Source organism: Anastrepha ludens, chromosome 2, assembly GCF_028408465.1.
Source record: "Anastrepha ludens isolate Willacy chromosome 2, idAnaLude1.1, whole genome shotgun sequence".
In the NCBI taxonomy this organism is placed as follows: Eukaryota; Metazoa; Arthropoda; class Insecta; order Diptera; family Tephritidae; genus Anastrepha; species Anastrepha ludens.
The window spans coordinates 128,551,089-128,565,767 of NC_071498.1; the positions used below are offsets into that span (position 1 = coordinate 128,551,089).

Consider the following 14,679-nt stretch of genomic DNA (forward strand, 5'->3'; position numbering starts at 1 on the left):
GTGCAAACCCTTACCCCTCCCCCCTTAAGGGGTTAGGGGTAGTCAGAATTTTCAAAAACTTGTATTTTTTTTATATTTTCTTAAAGTATAATATTTTAAAAATATTGTGTAAAATTTGAAGTGAATCCGACAAATAATTTTCGAGCCATTCAACAATTAACAAAGGGCGCTCCAGAGCGCGATAGCAAAACTTTAAAAGCGTTTTTCTCAAAGCTATGTTTTTTGAACTGGTGATCGCTGTGACTTGAAAACCGCTTTGTAGATTTCAATAAAATGTATACCGCTTTTGAAAAACATAAAAAACTCGTGCCTGATCGAAAGATGTTTTTTCAAAAATTTCGATTTTTTTTAAACAATTAATTGTCGGTTTTTTTCTCGGAAATCTGAAAAATATTTCCTGAGGCCGCCATATTGTTAATTTTGAAACAAAGCTGCGATCAGGCACAAGATTATCCATTAATGAAACTAATGTTTCTTGTTCGATTGATGTTAGATGAATCTCCAAGGACTTGTGATGATCACGGCAAATGACTTGTGGAGAAACGGGCGCCACACGAACAGCGATAACTTTTACAATTATTAATGTTTTTTGAGAAATTTTGCTAAAGTCAAGTCGAAACATATTGTTTTAATGCTTTTTTTATTTTTGTGAAATAAGACAATTGACTAGCAAAAAAAAAAAAAATGATTGAAAATCATAATTTTTCGGGCCTCTGACTACCACTAATCCCTTAAGTACACCTAATTCGTTTTTCACGCTACAGATACGTTCCCCAAAAATTCGTGTGAAAAATTTGAAATATTAATTAACATACTAAAATAAATATTAAAAAATTCTTTTTACAGTTTACTTAAGAATTTATATCATTCTTACATATTTTAATTCATTAAATTTATTATAAGATATAAATTATTGAACGGCGAGTCTAAGAAAATTCTCCTGGGACTAATTTAAGAGCTTCGCACTCTATTTGCTCTATGAGATTCAAGAAAAATTCATAAAATATTGAAAATAATATTACAAAAAAAAAAACAATCAATTTGTGTAAAAAAAAGATTTGTTTTTCTTGTTAACTCGTGCTAAATCAAGTTCGTGTAAAAATAGAATTAGGTGTCATCATACCAAATCAAGGCTGATAAATTATCAGGTTCGGTCATCTGAAGCAAAATTGTGCAAGTGACTTCGGCTGCACCGATACTCCGTAGTAGAATTCTGCCCGCTCATTTCATACGTATTCACTCGTCCAATCAGGCGTTGTTCAGAGGGCAACGAAGTAGCATCTATTGAGATTGCGTTGTTTTTTCCGTATATTATCAACACAGACTCAATTTTTTTCCTAAACACACAGCTGTCAATACCCACCGCGGTTATGTCAGCCAATCAGCTGATTCCTTCAAAATCACTGTGAGCCGGTTAACGGTCTGATGTTGGCCACACAACTGCATTCTGTACATCGTAATATCAAACCCATTGAACAAATTTCGTTCTCTCAAAAATTTCTTAAACTCTCAGGCATATGAGCGCTAGTTGCTGTGAAGTGAAGTGTAGTGCTGTAATGCACGTAGTGAAGTGTAATTAAATTAGACAATAAACAAGGTGGCCCAAATGCTGTCGCGCCACTTGAAGTCCACTTTTTCATTTCCCTATTAATACGGGAATGTATTTGCATTTATTTTATTTTTTAGGTGACAGTTGAGCGACTTCATATCAAGTTATTCAAGTATTTTTTACACTGCCGTCAATTCCTTCTATAATTACAATATAATTGATTTTTTAGGCTTGATCATAACCAGGGGTAATTTTTTTAAATTTAATAATGAATTTTTTTGTTAATTTAATAACATGAGATTTACCAAATGCTGAAAATTGGGGTATAATAATTTTTGAAATGCAATATCTTCGATTCTTTTTAGAATATCTAGAATTTTTATATATTTTTTTTTTTAAAACAGAATATACTTAACCCTCTGCGACTGACGTGACTTAATTTGCCCAATTCCACTGACATGGTAGTATATCAGACACCATTTCGACGAGTTGCCTTTACCAAAGTTCCGGCTTGTAAAGATGGTGAAACTATTTACATTTTTTTATAAAAGACTTATATATTTATTTATTAACATATTCATTGAATCTAAAATGGCAGTTTATGTTGAACAGGTTTTGTTCTCATTTCACAAATTATACCTTAAAACTTATATCTATACAAAAACAACGAAAAATATTCCATACCTTATTTTTTTTTAACAAATGTTTTATATTTACTTTTGTTTATACTTAAGCTCAACAATATATTAAGAAAAAAGATAAATTCAGTGGTTAAGTTAGAAATTATTTCACGTTGAACATTACTTAAAAATGTGTCCTCCAAAAGTTATGCAATTAAAAAAAAAATATTCCATTCATTCATTCATTAGAAAAAAATTTTTGCATGCTATATTAAGCTTAAACTTATCAGTCTAGTAAAAAAAGATCATATGAATCATGTAATAAAAAGTTACAATTTTTGTTTGCAGGTCTCAGAAAGTGGCTTAGAGCATCGGCGGCAAATTGGCTTTAAGCTATTGCATCAACAATATCTAGTTACTCTTTTTATTTTTGGCGGAAAAATAGTACAAATGAGTTAGATCGATTCGTTGGTGGGGGAGGGGGAATATCTTTACTCTTGGCAATCTTTCATTATACACCCGAAATTTCATGTGATCTAACGCCAATTCTCTTGCCAGATTGAGTAAAAAAGTTTTTCCTCTCATTTTATCATCACTGTCTGAACACATTTGATTCAAAACAAAGCTATTAATACCAATCATATCTATTAGTCTTTAGAAAACTCCCATATGCCGACGAGTCTTACGGCTGTTTGAATATATCGAACATTTTTTGTCAACTTCGTCGACTCCTCCTTTGGTAAGGTTGTAATCTGCTATCAAAACTGGTTTTTTTGTGTCTGCATCCATTTCTTGATTGTAAGTACGTTGTTGTTCAGCAAGGGACCTGACTTGACTTGAAACAATAAGTTCTTCATCTGCTTTATCATTTGAAACTTCGTTTTCTAAAAGTTCAGTTTTTATTATAGAAAAATATGAACAAATTTGAGTGAGGGTAGCTTTTTAGAATTACCAAAAAAGAAACTTAAAGTACCCAAAAATTAAATTGCCAAAAAAAACTTAAAATTTTAAACAACAAATATAATTTTTGTCTCAAATATTTTTTTAAAAGTATACACTAACATTAAAGATAATTCTCTTCAAAAACTTCACTCAAATATTCTCAACATCGAATAAATTTCGAAAATATTAATTCCTACAAATTTTCGAAACATATTTAGTTTACATCTTTTTATACTGGACTCTACAAATAAACCAATTTTTAGAAGGATTGACCACGATCTCTAAAATACTGGGATCCCTTCGCACGAATGGCTCAGTTACTCTATTTATTGTGCCTCCAAATGGAAGGGTTTAGTAGCCATCAACATTACCGCGAATACTCGCAAGACAATTGGCTATTTCTCTGGAGCTCTCTAAAGAATTTCTATCAAAGATTCCTCGGTACAAAATCCAGTTGATTCAAAGTCTAGTGACAAATCCGTGTAATGTTGGTAGATAGGTTGGTTGTCGTATGACACACTTAGACCTGTCGTACATTCATTCTGACATCTCTAGAACGTATCCTTACATTATGGGTTGCTTTCTAAACCATTCTGTAATTTTTATAGTTTTAAAATAGAAGATTTCGTTTTTTAAGTGTTTAAGAATTTTTCATAAAAGTACCCTTATTCATGGGTGTTTCCGATTTAATAAAAAAAAAATTTAAATTTGGACCTAGACAATATCTTTCAAAATCATTTAGTAGCATTTAAAAAAAAAAGACTTGAAATCGATCGAAAATTGGATTCTGTAGTTGTTTTTCAAAAACAATGGTCTAAAAAGCCCACTGCGCGTCCGCCCGATCTCGAACGTAGTTTTTTGATGTTATGCAGAGAAGCTGGTCTAAGTGAATAAGTCGCATATCTTTCAAACTACCAAGCTATACCTTGCAGACTCTGCAGGCCGTTAAGAACAGCATTTTTTAGCAAAACAAACAATTTGTCGTCAAAAATCGCGACAAAATTGATGTAAGAGCCGTCAAAGGTACCAACATTAACTCTGGTAACGATGATTTTTTAAATATTTAAGACTGAAGTTCATCGCATCAAATAAATACAGTCGGTAAAAAATAGAATGATTTCTTATTATTCATGGATCCACAGCGAAAGATAATCGGATGCTATTTTTAAGACCTGCACTTACATACGGGTGCGAGGTCTGAGTTCTGAGATCCAATGAAACCGATCAGTTAAATTGTTTTGAAGGAAAGATTCTAAGAAACATATATGGACCTGTACGATTTGAAGACGATACTTACCGCATTCGGTACAACGACGAATTAGACACACTTACAGGTACATCAAAGCGCAAAGGATACGAAGGTACGGTCACATTTTTAGAATGAGCAACGATAGAGCTATAAAAAAGATCTTCGAAACAAATTCAAAAGGCGGCAAAAGAAGAGGCTGGCTGAGAAAACTATAGAGAGATGACATTGAAGGCGACTTTAGAGCTATGGGCCTATCTGATATCAAACGAAAAGCTGATGATCGAGTGATGTGGAGGCAATTTTTAACGAAAGCAATGGTTCACTCCGAACTGTGATGCTATAATGATGTTGGTGATGCTATGGCGACATTTTGTTACTTGGCGCTTAAGAGCTTTCATCGAACCTACTATCTGCAATATGAATCTAAAAAAATGAATCTATTTAGGTAAAACTGTCACGTAACGCAGCAACGAACTCGGTGAGAAGACCCCTTAGGGGATTATGTGCAAAAGCGACATATTTCGTACACTGAATAAGAAAAATAAAATCATCAACGCCAATGTTAAACAGCTTTTTGAAAATGCGCAAAAAATTTACTAACTCTTCAACCGACTGCTTGATAACCTGATAAGAGATGGCCAAGCACTTTTATCGTTTCACTTACGGCATTTGCATTACGAACATATTTATTTCCAAACTGATGTTTATTTTCGTACACTTTTTCCGCACTTACTTTCGATTGCTACGTTCTGGATATTTCCCAGTTTTCAACCTTTTATTTAACGCAACGTTTACTAGAAACGCCTGAAAGCGCACCACGAAAGCGAAAAAGTGTGTGCGTGTAAACATGATAAGCGCAGCTGGCGTATCCTTCTCAGAATTTGGCGGTTGGCTCATACCAACAATCTGCTGACTACTTCAATTCCAGCCAATAAGGGTGTTGATGTCGTTGATGAGGGTGAATAGTGTTAAATGCTCAACGAAAAGGCAGGTGCGATACTGACACACTCACACACACACCCCCAGCTATGGCTTTGGGGAGAAAAAATGTAATGGAACTAACTCATAGCGCCACAACAGTAGCATTCCACAGTATGCGCAAAATATTGGCTTCGGCCACCATTCGGCACTACTCCCCCTTTAGGGAGCATGTGGCAACTAGCAGAGGATTTTGTAGAAAATTGCGAAAATTCTACTATTAGCAGGTCATTTCGTTCCGCGCGTTTCAAGTGATAATAGCGGAGATAAAAAAGGACGATGAGCAGTTAGGGTGGAAGGCTTGGTACTACTCAAGGAAGTAGGACAATGTGATAATAGGTATAAAGTGCATTTAATACACTGAGAAATGTAGCTTTCACTCATAATATATTGCAAGAATAATCTGTTTGTGTTGAGTAGAAAAATTAGAGAATGATTTACATGAAAATGTAAATTATAAAAAAATCATACAAATATTTTTTATATTTAAAAATCCTAAAAAATGAAAAAAAGTATTTTCAGTATGAAGAAGAAAAAATTATAAAAACGTTTTTCATTAAAAAAGTTAAACTCATAAACTTATTTTTTTATTAAAAAATCATAAAAAATATTTGTTATTAAATAATCTTTATTTAAAAAATCAGTAAGAAGAAGAAAAAATCATAAATACGTTTTTTTATTAAAAAGGTTATCCCTTTCTTTATTAAACAAATCATAAAAATATATTTGTAATGAAAAAATCATACTTAAATATTTTTTTCTTAAAACAAAATTATAAAATGTTAGTTTTTTGTAATCATAAAAATATTTTTTTATTAAAAAAATCGGGAAATTATGAATCATAAAAATATCGTAAAATAGTTTGTTATTAAAAGCATAAAAAAAAAATATATTTTATTAAAAAAATTAGAAAGAAGAAGAAAATAATCGCAAAAATATTTTTTATTAAACACACACAAAATTTTTTTTGTTAAAAAACATAAAAATATTTTTTTATTAAAAAATTTATAAACTTTTTTTTTAAACAAATAATAACATTTCTTAAAAATTCACAAGATTTTTTTTAATAAAAAAATCATAAAATGTTTTTTTTTTTAATTCAGTAAGAAAAAGAAAAATCATAAACGCGTTTTTTATTAAAAAGGTTATACAATTTTTCTTAAAACAAAATCATAAAATATTTGTTTTTTTTTTTAATTATAAAAATATTTTTTTATAGAAAAAATCATGAAAATATAAATCATAAAATAACGTAAAAAATATTTTGTTATTAAAAGAATCCTAAAAGTTATATTTTTTATTAAAAAAGTTAAAAGAAAAAAATTATAAAAATATTTTTTTGTTAAAAAAAATCATAAAAAAATTACATACATAAATTTTTTTTTTAAATCAATAAGAAAAAGAAGAAATCGTAAGAAATATTTTGTTATTAAGAGAATCCTACAAATTTTATTTTTATTAAAAAAGTTAGAAAGAAGGAAAAAGAAAAAAATTAAAAAAATATTTTTTTATTAAAAAAAAAAAATCATAAAAAAATTTTGTTATTAAAAAAATTATAAAAATATATACATTATAAATTTTTTTTAAATCAGTAAGAAAAAGATAAAATCGTAAAAAATATTTTGTTATTAAAATTAAAAATTATATTTTTTATTAAACAAGTTAGAAAGAAGGAAAAAGAAAAAAAATTATAAAAAAAAATTTTTATTAAAAAATCAAAAAAAAACGTATATCATAAATTTTTTTTTTAAATCAGTAAAAAAAATAAAAAGTCGTAAAAAATATTTTGTTATTAAAAGAATCCTAAAAATTATATTTTTTATTATATTAAAAAAGTTAGAAGAAAACAATTATAAAAATATTTTTTTATTAAAAAAACCATAAAAAAAATTTTTTATTAAAAAAATCATAAAAAAATTTTTTTATTAAAAAAATCATAAAAATATAAAAATCATACATTTTTTTTTAAATCAGTAAGAGAAAGAAAAAAATCATATATTTGAATCTATATTTTTTTATTAAAAATGTATACAATTTCTTTTTATTAAACAAATCACAACATTTCCTAGAAAATAGTTTGGTAATAAGAAATTATAAAATAATTTGTGTATCAAAGAAGAAGAAATATAATCACAAAATTACTTGTTTTTTAAATGTTATAAATTTTTTAATAAAGAAATCATAACATTTTTAAAAAAAAATCGTAAATATTATCATAGTTTCTTACTAAAAAAATCACAGAAATATTCGTTTATAAAAAATCATTAAAATATTTTTTTATTATTGAACGGTGCTGGTCATTTTGGCTCTTCTATTTATCTGAAACACAAAAGCCAAAAAAATACGAAATAATTGAAATAATAATATGATTCTAGAAAGGGCCATTGATGTTGAACAGCAATTGATGTTGTGAACAACGTATTAAAATTTCAGACGGATCGGTTGAATAATTTTTTTTGTTTTTTTTTTTAACAGCACCAGACCGAAAGTAGTTTTGAGATAATTGAGAACAGCTGACGTGCGACGACCAATGCGACCATTAATGCCACCGCGTGACAAATTTAACTCAACCTCCTAAAACGGCTGTAGAATCAAAAATACTAGGAATACGCTTCCAAAAATTTTACATATACATATTCTTAAAAGCCTATACTTTCGAAATATCAAAAAAAATCGGTATTTTATTCAAAATTCTGGACCACTGGGACCCCTTAAAGACTCTGCTGTAAGATGATGTTAGTAGTATATAAGCGCATACCATTTTAACTCATTATTTCTTAGACCTGTTGAGAATTGCAACCACTTAAGCACTCAGTCAAATACGTTTCTAACTTTTTATTACTTTTATAATTTTGTTTCAGTGTGCAGACGCCTCATCAGCCGATTTAGTTCTATTTTTACAATTGTGTGTTTTAGTGTTCTCGATTTTAAACAAACTAAATAAAATTTTTGCCCCCTTTTCCTTGTCATCGACTCAACAACTGAAGGCACGTCAGATAAGCATTTCACTAATGCTGCCTCCCGCTAACAACCAACCAACACAACCAACCAACCAACCAACTAACAAGTGTCAGACGAAGAACATTTTCGGTTTGTCTTCCTACTTATTGTTTAAAGTTGAGCTGATTTAACGATCAAATAAGGTTCCGTTACCGTGAAAAGATTAGAGAAGATTACAAGTACGTTGTAGTCAAACGAAAGTAAGAGGAAACTACCACCGCAGAGAAATTGAAACTTTTCACTTTTTCTAACTCTTTAGTTGTTTGTGGTAAATTGAATTTGGAGCTCATACTCCTTCACAGTTTAATAAATTCTATGCATAAAGAGGTAGAGGAAAGCTAAAATATATGTAGCAAGTGTGCTGTGGCAGCTTCTCAGTGACGTTGCGGCAGTGCTCGGCTTAATGGCATACAAACACTAACTCATAACTTACCCGTATAATGGGGTACTCGTACCTATTCGGAAAGTGTGGACAGTAGGGGAATTGGATTTAGCTGAAACCAAATAGGAAACTGCAAAATAAGAAATTATTAATGCACCCACAGGCGTTGGGTGGCTCGAAGCACTCGTTGAGAGTTGGTGAAATAATAAGAAAGAAGAAGAAGACTAACTTAGGAGCTGTGGATGTTGTTCTATTGACAAACACATGTTGGTTTATTGTTGGTGCTGGTGCAGCATTTCACTTATCTTTTGCTGGCGAACCGTGGGGAACTAAAAATGGAAAATAAATAAAATAAAGGGTGGTCAAAAGAAAAGCTTGGAGAATTGAAAAAGCTAAAAAATTACAATACAAAAATGTATTATTACACCCTTATGAGGCATAGTCAATAGGAAGCCATTATTTTTCAAATATACGGCTTTTAATAATCTTTAACTTTGAGTTTTATAAGAGTGATCGAGTTACGTTAGACGAGTTTAAAAAAAAAAAAGAGGTTGTCTGTAAAGTCGGTTTACTGACGATAGTTTAACGTGATAACGTCATAAGAAAATACTGATTGAATGGTTGCATTTTTCAAAAGAAAATTTTAATTTTATTTGTTTGATAGATATTTTGTATGGATATAGAGAATGAGTTAACATTAACATAACATAACATAACATAACATAACATAACATAACATAACATAACATAACATAACATAACATAACATAACATAACATAACATAACATAACATAACATAACGTAACATAACATAACATAACATAACATAACATAACATAACATAACATAACATAACATAACATAACATAACATAACATAACGTAACATAACATAACATAACATAACATAACATAACATAGCATAACATAACATAAAATAATATAACATAACATAACATAACATAACATAAAATAACATAACATAACATAACATAACATAACATAACATAACATAACATAACATAACATAACATAACATAACATAACATAACATAACATAACATAACATAACATAACATAACATAACATAACATAACATAACATAACATAACATAACATAACATAACATAACATAACATAACATAACATAACATAACATAACATAACATAACATAACATAACATAACATAACATAACATAACATAACATAACATAACATAACATAACATAACATGCTGTTCAAGCAAGGTAACGACGCATGAGCAAGTTAACGACGCATTTTTTGGTGCGTGCAGCCGGCTACATAGAATTATAAGACGTTATCACGTCGAAGAATAATAATAACATTAAAACAACAGGTATTATTAACAAACTTGGTTTTATTTTAAATTCTTCAAGTAAATCAAATTAATAATAATCAAAAATTAATAATAATAACATTAAAACAACAGGTATTGTTAACAAACTTGGTTTTATTTTAAATTCTTCAAGTGAATCAAATTAATAATCAATAAGAAGGCATATGCAAATACAAATACGTGATTTTATATATGTACATATGCGCATATACATACATATATGTATACGCTCACTTAAGTAGGAGAGAGCAAGATGTCGAACGTTGCCGTTCGTTTGCTTTGTTTGCTTTGTCGTTCGTTCCGCGCTTTCGCTTGCAGTTCATTCAATGCAATGAGCAAGGTAACGACAAATGAGCAAGCTAACGGCAATGAGCAAGGTAACGACATATGAGCAGGGTAACACTAATGAGCAAGGTAACGCTAATGAGCAAGGCAACGACACATTTTTTCGTGCGTGCAGCCTGTTAAATCGAATTATAAGACGTTATCACGTCAAAAGAAATAAATAAGTAATTGGGGTGCGTCTGGATGTTGTTTTAAGCCGATTCCGAACGGCAATGGTATATATAACTAGCTTTTCCATTATTATTACACTTGGAGGTTGGCCATTACCTGCCGAGGACCGATCGCTATTAGAAAAAACTGTTTCTATCAGTTTGGTGTTTCATACAAGGAGATTTGAGCTCACGCACTGGTGGACGAGCACAAAATCATTCGGCTAGACGGCATTAGATGGATAGAAAATTGTATTAAAAAAAATTCCGTAATACTTTTGTGTTTTCTCAGCTGTACATTGTATGAGCGCTCGTCTACCATGGACACCTTCAAAGAGAGAAGAGTTCACAAGCATGTCGCTATCCCGACTTACATCGCAGTAGCACAGAAAATCAAACCAGTTGAAGCCTTGCACGATGCATTGAAAGCATGAATAAATATTGGAAATATCAAACAAAAAAACAAACAACCAACGAATGGCACTATAATTAACCTTTCTATCTCTCTATCCGCAAACTGGAGCTTGAGGATCGTGCTAGGGCAATCTTTCCAAGTAGGCAGGTGTGGAACGAGAGCAATATCTGTCTTCACTCACGGCTCCAAGATGGAATCCGGAGTCGGAGCAGGGGCTTACTCTAAATCAGCCAATTTTTCTCTTTTCTTAAAATTGCCCACACTGCCAGTCTTTTTCAGGCAGAAGCCGCAATATGCCATGGTGCAAATCCTAACTAGTCAACTCCTGCATAGAGGAGATCAAATCTCTTGGGAGTGCAAGCAACCATTTTTTGATCTGAGTTCCAGGACATTAGATTATATTGGATTAGATGTTTGGGGCGTTGGACAAGTCCAAGCATTGAGTCAGGAGGATCATTGTACTATACCCGGATAGATTTGAGTGGAAGGAATAGTTAAGAGGCAGGATAGTTACAGTATGGATGGTAAGACGGAAAAATTTGTTTGAGGTCACTCTTCCGCGAACCCTTAGGATTCATAGATAAATCGTAATGGATGCAGAAGAGAAGGAGTATGAAGTTGATTCATACTCAGTACAACGCACCCCAACAAGCAAAGTCTGATTCTAGAAAAACTGCTCTGCAGTGTCCTCATTCTCACGGCAGAATAGGCATATTGAGTCGCCAATGATTTCCTTGATAGCCATATTCTGACCACAGGCTTTGTGCCCTATAATTACACCTACCAGTGCTCTCAAGTCCTTCGTACTAAGATTTAAGAAAAAGGTCGCTAATTTCCTGTTTAGTTCTTTCACAAAGCACTTGGCTACTCTGCTGGAGCCCAACTCAGATCAACGTTCTTGATAGTTGAATCAATGCAATTCGAATTGACAACTAGAAAGGGTTAAGAGTGTAGTGGTATGCTTGCAGAACCTTCTTTAGCCAGTTCATCAACCAACTCATTTCCTGTATTACCACAATGTTCAGGCACCCAGTTTTGTCTTACATTCACCGACTAATTTCGAAGAGAAGCGTGGGTTAGCAAGGACTCTTAGCGCAGCTTGACTGTAACTACAAATTGCAGGACATAGGAACATAGAGGGAAGTGAATTTGCTGATGAAATTGCCAGGAAGGGGACTAAATTGATCTCAGAGACCTCCTAACCGGTCATCGTCATCCGCCTGACAGCTGTTAGAAGAGAACTGCACAAATTATCTCTCAGGAAAGCGTAGAAAAACTGAAGATCCATTTCTTCACGTGCTATATTATATCGAAAACCCTTTGTGGTCCCAGTACAATAGAAGAAGGACTCAGAAAGTCTTGTGGACTCTACGCCATACAATTTCCAAACTCGTGGCTGTGTTTAGCGACCATTGGACGATCGGCACGCACGCGGAAATGCTAGGTTTACGTTTTAACCAGCATTGCAGAAGCTGTGGGTACCTTTCACAGGAGGAGACTATAGCACGCTTTCTCTGTAAATGTCCGGTTTTAGCAGCTAGATGATTAACGTCACGGGGTGCTTCTTTCTTCGACAGCCTGGGGCAGTGCGCCAACCTAAATCCCACAAATCTTCTCCATTATATCAACAGATCTGACTGGTTGTAGATATCTGCCTGTTGAAGGTCTCATATTGGTACTAAAACGGTGCTTTAGTACTACTTCGGGAGTGCCACCGTTTTAGCTAATATACCTAAAATTAACCTCCGAGGCTGCCAATATACTCAAAGAGGCTGACGCGGCTCAGCACGAAAAATGTAAATTTTTGACTTCCTGTGTGGGATGCTTAAGAGCTTAAAGAGTTATAGGAACCAGCCTTAAACAAATCGGTAGTGCTGTCTCTGTAGCGCTTACCGCTGGGTTACAAAGCGTATAACTCAAGATTTGTGAGCGAAAATCGCATAGGGTTGGTTCTCAAACTATTGAGTTATAGAGTTGGCTGAGGGAGTTGATATTCCTGAATAGAGTTTCATATGCAGAACGTCGAGATATCCGTAGTGAGTGCTTCATTGTGACCAAAATTTCTCCAAAAAAACCCATTTGAAAAAAAAGCCTTGAAAATAAAAGTTGTATAGCATTGCATTTCGCAGCATTTTTTCATGCACTCATTGCCTTCCACATTGCCTACTGACTGATTCAGCTGAAATTTCGTGTGTGCAAATGCCAGCTGTGTCAAAACTACATAAAACTCACAAAGAAATACGAACTTGAACCACCCTGTCTATGCACGTAAATATGAACAAAAGTAGTGAATGAAAAGCGCATAAACAGACTGCCGTGATCAGCATAGTGGCAGCATCGTTGAGTGGTTCTCCGACAGCACGTTGCACGTTGCACGCCACTACCTTTACTTCCTCTCCTGTGCTCATGCATGTAGTGGAATACACACTATACTGCAGCTACTACTGGTAAATGTATTAAGAAGCAACAACAATACACACAATTTTATTTCAATAATATGCAAAATAGCAACGAGACAAACGGAAATTGCTTTGGGGATGTTGTATTAGTAACTGGCACTGTTCGCCTACAACTGATCCACATCAGCTTCGGTTCTGTACGATGCTGTGGGCATTAATAAAGTAGAGAGAGAAAAAAATGAAAATAAATTCATAAAACTATAAAATAGAATTTTTGCAAAACTGCTCTTTCAACGGAGCAACGCCCAAACCGTTGTCTGTGTGTATGTATGTATGTGTGTATGCATATTTGTAGCACTTCCTTCCGCTCATCCATCGTCTGTCTTGAATTATTACGAAAGGAAAAGCGTTACGCATAAATCAATAAAGACCATAACGAATAAAAGTAGGGTGGGAAAAAATGAAATAATAATAAACATTCTTTCAATTTTATTAAATTTTTTGATTTGTTTTTTCGTTAAATCATTTTGTTATATGCATTTTTCTGTTGCTAACTACGAGCTACATTTTTGGCGCAGTGCAACTGCTGCTTTTCCCTCTTGTCCACTTCTGTAGGGCGATAAACGTACATACATACATACATGCATGCGCATGAGTGTGAAAAGAAAGGGAAAGGCTTGGGAATAGTTGAATTTTTAGTAGCTGGAATTGAGTTAAGTGCTGCCGCTTTCTTACTTACACCTGTGTGCACAATAAAAGCAGCGTCACATATAGCAAAAATGTGATTCTTTATTTATTTATTACTTAACTTTTCTTATTTTTATTATAAAAAATATAGTTTATATTATGCTACAACAGAACTATATAACATAAAGTTCCATGTTTCGTACAAAATTAAAAAAAAAATCAAAAAGTTCAAATCAGAAACTTCTAATCAGAATCCCTACAAAAATTTCCAGTGTGCAGTTTTGTAGCCCGTGAAATTTTAGTACAATAATATGCCAATGACAGCCGCTGTAGCTGAATTGCTTGGTGCGCGCCTACCGTTCGGAAGTGCGTAAGTTCAAATCCTCGTGCATGAAACACCAGAATGACACTAAAAGTGTGTCTCCCCAGAAGGAGAGAAGGGTTCGTTTTAGTGGCCACACCACACGACCCAGTAGACGACTGTCGCTGTAAGCGCGAAGGCGTTTTGAACCATACCTCACTCAACAAAAACAAAAAAACAAAAAATAAAAAAAAACACTATTACAGGGCCGTCGAGGTAAATCCGGAATGTTGAACTTAAAAACA

The 14,679-nt window shown here is 32.6% G+C and overlaps 1 protein-coding gene across 1 annotated transcript in view; it reads left to right on the plus strand.

Annotated features, from left to right (window-relative positions):
- The window catches only part of LOC128854929 (uncharacterized), a 77,578-nt gene that overhangs the window by 21,219 nt on the left and 41,680 nt on the right, over nucleotides 1-14,679 (plus strand). The window lies entirely within an intron of this gene.